This window comes from Pinus tabuliformis, chromosome 5_2 (genome assembly GCF_031772625.1).
Source record: "Pinus tabuliformis cultivar Carrire ecotype Pingquan chromosome 5_2, CPIR1, whole genome shotgun sequence".
Taxonomy (NCBI): Eukaryota; Viridiplantae; Streptophyta; class Pinopsida; order Pinales; family Pinaceae; genus Pinus; species Pinus tabuliformis.
The window spans coordinates 235330674-235338184 of record NC_142306.1 but is presented as its reverse complement, the minus strand read 5'-3'; positions in this window follow the sequence as shown (position 1 = coordinate 235338184).

Here is a 7511-nt window from a genome sequence, read left to right as displayed (position 1 = left end):
CAAGAATGGTTCAAGAATTTCAAGTTTGATATGGGTCCGTGTAAGGAGTTCTTAAAGGCACCATATGTAGACGAAGATCTTACTAAAGCTGTCCCAAGGAGCTATCTTAAGGAGAATTATGCTACATTATTGACATGCATCCAGAAGTACTTGACATGTGAAGGTCGGTACAACAAAGTCTACTCATATCATTTCAAGCTGCTACTACACTTCACTGGTAAGAGCTCAATAGACATCCCTTTTTACTTATTCAGGAGTATTTCTAAGATGTGTGACAAGATTCAGTTGAAAAAGGAAGCTTATGAAACATCTCTTTTTCATCATGGTCTGGTTAAATTATTGGTGTTGGATAGCCTACATAAAATTGGTAAAGACTGGGATTCGTTTGTATTCATGGCCGGTTTCCCTAGTAAAATGGGCCTCACTCCATTACCTGTAAGAGAAAGAGAAGATAGGAGTGAGGATACTACTTTGGCTGAGATTAGGAAAGAAATAACAGACCATAAGAAGCCCAAAGCTAAAACAAAGAAGCCATAGAGGTCTGTAACAGTCAAAGAAACACCTGAAGCATCAACAAAGAAGACTCCTAAGTTAGCAGTCAAAGAAACTCCTGAGGCATCAGTAGTCAAAACTTCAAAATCATCCAAAGTGTCTGAAAAAGAAGCCTCTAAGTTGCCGCTTAAAGAAACACCAGAATCATCTAAACAGAAGACTCACAAAAGAAAAGATGAAATTAAGTCTAGTGAAGTTGAAAGAGTTTCAAGAGCAAGAACTAGAGGCCAGCTGAACAAAGAAAAAGGAAAATATGCTCATGTGGAAGAGAGTCCTGTTTCTAAGGGTAGTCTAAATGATTTGCTGGAAGCCATTGAATTAGAACAAGAACATCCAATCCAAGTTGAACCACTTGAAATAGAACCAGATCAATTGGTGGCACCTATGCATATTAATCTAACACAATCTTCACCTGAGAGTTCTAAGAAGTCAAAGGCTTCCAAAAGGTTAAAGTTTGAAGAACCAGGTGAAGAGTATGCCTTTAAACCTCGCAGACCAATGACTAGGAGGCAAATAAAGGAAGCAGAAAAGGCTCAAAAAGAGAAAGTCCCTTCAGACATGCCTAGGACAGAGGCACTTGAAATCTTCTCTGGAATAGTCCAAGCAGTTAAAAACAAGAATAAGGACAATAAGGTGGTTATCAGTCAAAGTGGAAATGTGGTTGCCATTACAAAACAAGCTGGAGCAAGTAAGGAGATACCTCAGGTTCATAATATTTTTAAAGAGAAGGCAGTGAGATATACTAGTTATAAGAAAGCTGTGATGAAAGGTAAAACAAGTTTGATCAGTCAAGCTAGTTCGGTATCTGACGCCTATGTATGGACAATACCAGCTCTAAAACAGGCAAAAACTATGAAACAAATGAATGCAAGTCTAAGAGCATAGAACAAGAAGTTGAAGGAGGAAGTCATCAGCCTGAAAGAAAAGCTAGACAAGCTAGCTAAATGATTCAAGGAGGAATGTGTTTTCTCAAATTTTGATATATGTTAGGCCATTGTTTTTTTAAAAGTTTTTGAGACTTTTTTGTGTCTTCACACCTGTATGGAAAGACTAAAGGAATCATAGATTTGAAATATTGCTGTTTTGAGGTTCATATATTTAATTTTGATGACCTACAGCAGTTTCGTAGCGCGCTACGAAACTGCTGTAGATGACTGGTTAGGTTTAAAGCTTGAGTTGGAATGCTGAGATCAGCATATATTCAAAGAGATGGTTTAATATCAGCATGTAGACTATAGAAGATCAGTCAGAAATTTTGAAAAGGAGGCCAGGTGTAAATATTCAAAGAAAAAGTCGAAGTTTTGTCTTTTGCCTAAAAGTCACTTTATCTCCGAAATTTTAGGGTTTGGATAGAGCTGCTGAGGTGTTAAATGATACACTTGTCCAGTTGTGGGATGGCTGGGTTATGAGTTTTCTTCAGTCACACGGGACTATCCAAGGTTTAAATGGCTTAAAGATGGATCATTAATATATGAACACCGAGGGGAGGCAGCAACCAAGAATATAGGCTTCATTTTCTTTTCGGTTGTTGAAGTCATCTATGCATCAAGTATCCGGAGCTGTATGTACATTGAATCTGTTTTAAGCTTGGATATGGTTATTATTGCAGTACTACAGGTGGCAAGCTCAAAGGACACATCAGGGTATACAAGGAAGAAGACTTAAAGTGCCAATATGATGGAATCCTCTGTTTTCGTAGCATCATATCTCTTGTAATAAATTAGTTCGTTTATGTTATTGTTAAGGTCATTTATGTCAAAAGCCCGAGCTCCCTTCATGCTTGATGAGGAGTCTCGTACAGCAGTGTTTTGATAGGCTATATATAGGAATAACTTAGATGTAAAAAAGGTTGGATACTTAATAGAAAAAGTGTGTTGTTTTGGGCCACTGTAAGATCTTTTTTGACAGTAATAGTTAAACAGAGTTATTCTCTTCTCAAGATTCTCGAAGGATTGTCATGGTCAAATGAAGTGATGATGTGTTATACCTTATGTTATTTTATGGTTTTGTTGTATGCAATCACTCAGAATTCATACTTATATGCTCTGACTTCCTGTGTATACAGCAAGCTATGTGTGGTGGGATATGTTTGACTTGTAATGCTAAGAGCCTTGATTTCTATGAGTTCACTGTGTTTTTCTTGTTTACTTGATATTATAGACTCCATAGCCCAATGAGATATCTTTTGGTGTGTTTCCAACCAGTTATGCTTTCATTAAATCTATTGTACAAGAGTTAGCCCTCTTATCAACATTCAAAATCAATAACCTTTTCTTGAGAGAGCCCTCTCAGGCTAGGGAGGCTAATCCTTAGTCAAAAGCTTGGTCTGAAATAGTTACACAGAGTCTACCTGATCAGCAGCCCTTCAGTGCTTGATTTTGTGATAACATTTTGGTGCGTCTGCCAGGAGCTTAAGATTGAATTTCTGAAGGTAGCAGGAGTTCAAATGATTTTCGAGGCTGCATTCTACCTTGGTGACTCCATTTGTTATTTTAAAGTTTAAAGGTGGCTTCGAAAGGAAGGTACACAAGGAGTAACCCTGATCCAAATCCACCTAGTCCTGTGGAAAATCCGAATATCATCTCAAGAAGTAAACAAAGATTCTCTGACATACCAGGTACTTCAAGTATTTCAAAGTCGTTATTTACTGAGTTTTCTAGAAGTCTTGAGAACAAACTTGTGGATGATAAGGTTCAAGAGGTCATATTAAGGTCTGAAAATGAAGAAGAAGTAATAGGCATTATCTTGGATTTACAGAAAAGAGGTATTGATACCTCTTCTTTAATTTCACAAAAAGATAAAGAGGAGTTTTGGGAAATTGTTTCTTCTGAGCTTTTGTTAGAAAAAGAAGATTTAAAACAGCTCAAGGAGCTTGATCCTTTTGAAATTCTGCTTAACTCAAACCTTGGGTTACCTCTCCCAAATTGGAGCTCTTTTGTTGGTGGGTTACAAAGTCCTAATAGTCCTTTTCGTACTCATATTTTGTCCTCAGCTTCCGCAAGTCCAAACAGTCCTCAACTCACATCTCATACTAGTCTTGGTCATAGCATACCTATTGTTGCTGTTCCTCCTTTCATCATGGCTGTACCTGCAAGGTATGCGCCTTTGGCCCTCCCTGCTGTTTTGCATGACTTACCAAACAAATATGCTTCTAAGATTCCAACCTGGGGAGGGGATGAAGACATTACAGCTGAAGAGCATGTAGATAGATTCAATGACTTTATTGATAGGTATGAAGTAGATGATGAAGATGTCAAATTGAGATTATTTGCTCAGTCCTTTATTGGGGAAGTTAGGAAATGGTTCAAAGCCTTGGGAGCTGGTAGTATTCACAGTTGGATTGAGTTTGAAGATAGTTTTTTGAGAAAATGGGGAAATAGGACTAATCCAGTACAGGCCCTCACTGAGTATAATAATTTGAGAAGAGCCCCAGATGAGACTATTCAGAACTTTTCTAAGAGGTTCAATAAGATTTACAATTCCATTCCAGCTCACTTAAAACCTCCTGGAGCCCTGGCCCAACTAAGATATGCTGAGTCCTTTGAATCTGATTTTTCTCTCTTACTCAGAGAAAGAGAGTCTGCTACATTGGCTGATATGCAAAATGATGCTATCAAAGTTGAAGTAAATATACTTGCTGCTAAAAAGTCTAAGATGGCTAAGACCAAAATTAAGGAAGAGGAGAGGCCCTCTACTTCAGCTCAAGATGAAAGATTTGAAACCATGATGAAGACTATGGAAAATTTAATGGACCAATTAGCACTTGGGAATACTGCTGCTCCTCAAGCACAACAAGAACCTCGGTTCAGAAATCCCTAGTTTAGAAGGCCACAAAATCAACAAAGGCCAAGGGAAAATAGAAATCAGCCAGCTGATCCTCCTGTAAGACCTCCATTTCAGCAAAATATGGTAGATGGTGAGGAAGAGACTGAGGAACCAGAAGAAGCTATTCATTGTCTTGGTGAAGAAGATTCAGAAATCTTTTTAACAAAAGAAGAACATGATGAGTCTAGTCAACAAAAAGTTGAAAAAGAACCTTCAGATTTCCTAAAGGGTTATCAGCATGCCATATTTGAAATTCAGAAGCAATATAACCTCAGAAATCGAGATGTCCCCATTACAGCAAATAAGGGTCAGCCTAAGAAGAATATTCCAAAAGCAGTGGAAGACAAAAAAGAAAAGCCAAAACAAGCTGAAGAAAAAGGTGATGCTCCTATTGAAAAGAAAGAGAATCAAGCTCTTGTTCTTCCTAAGGAAGTTGAGAAGTCTACTCCAGGATTCAATATAGAAAATGAGATTTCTAAAATTAAAATATCAGTCCCATTTAATGAACTTTTGAAAGTAAACAAGTATAGAAGCAAGATTGTGGAAATGCTTAATTCTCCCCCGGGAGGAGCTGATATTTTAAATTTGCAAGAAGACAATCCTATCATTTGTTTGGGCCCAAGGCTGGAGGATGAGCAGAATGATGAATTTCCTCCTTTTTATATAAGCATCAATATACATGAAATGACTCTTCATAATGCCATGTTGGACTCAGGAGCATCTCATAATCTTATGCCCAAAGTCATTATGGAAAGGTTAGGATTGGAAGTGACCAAACCTTATAAAGATTTATTTTCTTTTGATTCTAAGAGGGTGCATTGTATTGGGTTAATTAAGGATGTTGTTGTGGCTCTTACACAAATCCCAGCCAAAACCACTGTCATGGATATTGTTGTGGCTGATGTTCCACCTAAATTTGGAATATTACTTTCAAGATCATGGGCAGCTAAAATTAAGGGTACTATGCAAATGGATTTGACTTATGCTACTATTCCAGTATTTGGGGAGCAGAGAAGGTTATACCGGGAAACAAGGATGGCATATATGGTGAGTAGTAAGGATAAACCACAGAATTTTCCTATCTATTCTTGTGATACAGGCTTGGGATCAGCCATTCTGTTTAATGAATCAGTGGGAGAGGAATCACAGAAAGAAAAAGCAGAAAATCAGTGTGAAGAGTTGCAGCAAAGTAATGAAGAAGACATTTCTGGTTGCTGGTCTTTGTATTTTGATGGAGCAGCAGGGAAAGAAGGAGCTGGCGCTGGAATTTGGATCATGAGTCCAGCTGATGAGAGTAAGTTTCTGTCTTATAAGCTCAATTTTGATTGCACAAATAACATGGCCGAGTATGAGTCCTTGGTTTTAGGCCTAGAAAATTTGATTGAGTTCAAGGCAAAAAACATTGCTGTTTATGGGGACTCTGAACTAGTTATAAAGCAAGTTCAAGGTGTTTATCAAACAAAAGATGCAAGAATGAGAGCTTATAGGAATTTGGTGTTAGAATTGTTGGAAAAGTTTCAATCATACACTTTCAATGTCATAACCAGAGAGCAGAATTCCATGGCAGATTCTCTTGCTGTAGCAGCTAGTCTTTTTGTCATTCCTAAACATGCTTCTGACAGTTATGCAGTCAAAGTCCGCCATAGGCCAGTGATCCCTGACAATATCCTAAATTGGCAAGTATTTGAAGATGACCAGCAGGTGAAAAGTTTCTTAGAATTGAAAGGAGAATTTGAGAATTGTCAAATTGACCAGCAAAACATGTTAGTGGAAACAAAAGAAAAGTCTGAGGTGTTGCAGCTGCAAAATAACCTCATTCCTAAGGGTCTGATTCCACTTGAGAAACTTTTTGATCAGAATGATGTTTTTAAGGCGCCAAGGTTGCAGGCAAATGAAGAAGAGATAGAAAGCTGCAATCTAGGTGATTTAGTAGCGCCTAAATTGATCAAAATTTCAAAATTTTTATCAGCTGATCTAAAGGTTAAGTACATTGATCTGATGAAGAAGTTTATTGATGTGTTTGCTTGGAATTATACTGATCTCAAACAATATGATTCCTCAATTATACAACATACAATCCCCATCAAGCCAAATGAGAAACCTTTTAAGCAAAAATTGAGAAGAATAAATCCTCTGCTGATGCCATTAATTGAGAAAGAGGTTAAGAAGTTGTATGATGCGAAGATTATTGTTCCTATCAGATTTTCAAATTGGTTAGCCAACTTGGTTCCAGTGAGGAAAAAGAACGGAGAAATAAGGATTTGCATAGACTTTAGGAATTTGAACAAGGCTTCACTCAAGGACAATTATCCTCTTCCTAAAATGGATCTCATGTTGCAGAATATTGTAGGTTCTCAAAGAATGTCAATGTTAGATGGCTTTTCAAGATACAATCAAATCCTTGTTCATCCAGAGGATCAGGAGAAGACAGCCTTTACTACACCATGGGGCACATTTATGTATGCCAAGATGCCCTTTGGCCTCATGAATGCAGGGGCGACGTTCCAAAGGGCTATGGACATTGCTTTTGCAGAGGAGAGAGATAAATCAGTTGTGGTATACCTTGATGATATCACAGTATTTTCAAAGAGAGAGGAAGATCATTTAAAGCATCTAGAAAAGATATTATTGAAGTGTAGAAGGTTCGGCATTTCTTTGAATCCAACTAAAAGTATCTTTGCTTTGACTTCTGGTAAGTTGCTTGGGCATATCATTTCTCAAGAAGGCATTAAAATAGATCCAAATAGAGTTAGTGCTATTTCAAGGCTGGATTTGCCAAGGAGTAAGAAAGAAGTTCAGTCCTTTCTTGGTAAAGTCAATTTTGTTAGGAGGTTCATTCCTAACTTTGCAGAGGTGGTTAAGCACATCACAAAAATGCTAAAGAAGGGAGCAGACTTTAGGTGGACATCTGAGGCAAGAAAGTCGTTTGAAGAAATTAAAAAAGCACTCACTCAAGCACCGGTGCTTATTAGTCCTGATTTCTCCAAGGAATTTTTAATATTCACTTATGCCTCTGAAGATACAATCGCTGGAGTTCTTTTGCAGAAAGGGGATCAAGGTACTGAGCAGCCTATTTCATTCTTTAGTAAAACATTGGCAAATGCTGAATTAAAGTATAACATTTTAGAAAAGCA